This window comes from Physella acuta, unplaced genomic scaffold (genome assembly GCF_028476545.2).
Source record: "Physella acuta isolate Inbredline_101_S28 unplaced genomic scaffold, ASM2847654v3 ptg001024l, whole genome shotgun sequence".
Classification (NCBI taxonomy): Eukaryota; Metazoa; Mollusca; class Gastropoda; family Physidae; genus Physella; species Physella acuta.
Genome location: NW_026732541.1, coordinates 1 through 2,900, shown reverse-complemented (window position 1 = coordinate 2,900; position 2,900 = coordinate 1).

Here is a 2,900-nt window from a genome sequence, read left to right as displayed (position 1 = left end):
TTGTTTGACTTCCGAAGCTATGAAAGATGGACTTCGATTGGCTGAAATGTGATGATATATTACTTTACAAATTGGCATCTCATAGGTCGTCATTAGGGAGTGGGTTGTTAGTAATTTTTGAAACAAAACAAATTAGAATTTTAGTAGGTCTGTCCGTGCGTCATTCAGAAAATCAATATTTAAATTATTACATGAAGATTAATTACATAAAGCATTATGTTACTACATTCAATGTTTTATGTAATGTTTTATATAATCACTACCTAAAGTAGTACTTAACTTAACTATTACACAATGAATTACATAAAGTATGAAACAAAAACAAAATAAATCTCGCGTACAAAATAAAATGTTTATGGAGAAATGCTGCTATTATATTCCCAAATCACAAAAAAAAAAAAAAAAAAAAAAAACATTCCCAAAATAAATAAAATGCTCTAAAATGTAATAAATATATTTATTTTGGTGCAACCTTACTAAAGGTATATGCTAGTATGACTAAAAATGTAAGCAAGAGCGCTCAATGATGAAAAGTGAACACAAGTCTTATATTAAGTTATAGAACGTGCACCTATAATGAACTCCCATAAATAAGATAGACTGATGTGTGTTTCGTGGTTCAATATATTCAAATCTTGGACACACTGATTTATTTAGAAATTTTTCCTCTCCAATTTCTTATTTTATTTAGATCCATGTTGCTCTTATTCTGTGCTGTTGACTATCAAATTATCCTGCCTATAACGTAAAAAAAAACAGCAACATGTTACTTTATTACATGTTTATAATAGAGGACATCGATCCAATCTAACAGCTGAACCCCCCCCCCTCCCCCTCACTAAGACGATGATATGATAAATAGTCAATTATAACCCCCCTACCCCCCCCCCCCCCCCCCCACACTGGTCAGTCTGGACCTGAGGTGAACAACCCTTCCCAACCCCTTCCAACCCAATTAGTCCCAGGTGGCCGCGCGATAACGGCTATTACATTTTTTTTTTTCAATTTCACATCAGACAAGATGAAGACGTACATCAACCCCCCCCCCCCCCCACCACCACCACCACACACACCATCACCATCACCTTTCCTCCTCAACAACAAAACAAGTAGAATCTACGCCTTTGTTATCGTATCTCTTCGGCTATTGCCACGAGAGCAACTGATTGAAGAGCGACCACAGAGCACCAATAAAACACCGTCTGGGTTCTTGGGGGTCTAGACCGAGGGTGCCAGGTTAGTCCGGGGGTGTGGGGCTCGAGCAGCAGCTGAGTCTACTAGCCGGGGCCGAATTTCCCCACGGGGAGGTATGATAATAAACCGGCCGACGGGGGGCAGCAATAAACAGCCAATCGTTTTTCCACGTTAATAAAGTTTTCGATTAGTTTCGGCTACCAGTCTATTTATAACTTTCTGTTCATCTTTTTTGGTCTTTCTTCTGGTGTGTGTTTGTGTGTATGTGTGTTCGTGTTTATGAGTGTCTGTATTATAATGTACGTGTGTTTCTATTGCCGGGGCTATTTCGATGTATAAAGTACTTTAATGTTTACTTCTGACTTATATACAGTCGTTATATCTCCCGTTTTATGGATATCAATATTCTATGTTTGCAAATCACAAAATGACGATTCGTTTATGTTTTCTTTTCTTCAATTTAATAGGTATCAAAGTCACAAATTCACTCAGTCACGAAGTCACTAACTAAGTCATTAGCCATCAATTTATCAACTCACTAAGTCACTAAATAAATCACCAAGTAAGTCAACTGACTAATCAAATGATTAAGTCATTAAGTTCGAAATCACCAAGTCAACATACCACGAAGTTACTTAGTCCTTAAGTCACCAAATTCTCGAGTGGTTAAGTTATAAGTCAACAAGTCACCATATCACCAAGTCAATTAGTCCTTAAATCACAAAATTGTCGAGTCACTAATAAGTCAACAAGTCTCTAAGTCAACAATGCACCAAGTCAGCAATACAATTATTTATTAAGCCACCAGTCATCAGGTGATCAGCAGTTCATCTCCAAATCTTTTTTGAATAAAATTTCTTATCACAGTCGTCTTTTCTGGAAAAAAAAATGGTATTAGAAAATGCTGCGTCAAATAGGCTACAAACATTAGGTATAATTTTTTCACATTTCTCTAGCTCAAGTCCTTGACTTGTATAAAATAGGAAAGTGGCTTATTTTAACTCGCTGTGTTGTAATTCTAGACTCAAAAGTTGTAAAGTATTTTCATTTCTAGACGATAATTTAAAAAAAAAAAAAAAAAAAAAAAAACCCGAACGAAAACAGCAAAAAAAAAAAATAAATAAATAAAAAAAAAATAAAAAAAAAAAATGAGAGAACAAAGTAGGAGCTGAAAATTAATATCCAAACCGCAGCCGGTAAATTTCAGCCGCGAAATGCAAATAACTTAATAACGGTAATGAATGGATGCAACGGAAGAAGAGGCAAGGTCGGGGGGGGGGGGGGGGGGGGGAAATGGCAGTGTTTGTAAAAATGAAAACCGATTTAACAAAATTTGAGAGCGCTGGGGAGATTGATGCAGACTGAAAGGGGGGGGGGGGGCGAGAATGGGGGGGGGGGGGGGAACAAAGAATATTGTACAATATGCTCTGATTCGCCTGTTGTTTTATAACCATTTTTTTTTTTTTTTTGCATTGTTGGGGTGATAAAGAACAGAAAAGAGCAGAATTTATTCTAAACCGTAAATATTGTACTAAGTTGAAGACAACTGTAAAAATAGAAGCTAAAATTGGCAACTAATATAAAGCATATATTACGTTTTAAACAAACAATTTTATTTTGTGCGCATGTATATATTTAAATATATACATATATATACCGCAATGAAAAATACCGTAGCTTAAAGAATGTTTTGTGTGTGTGTGTTT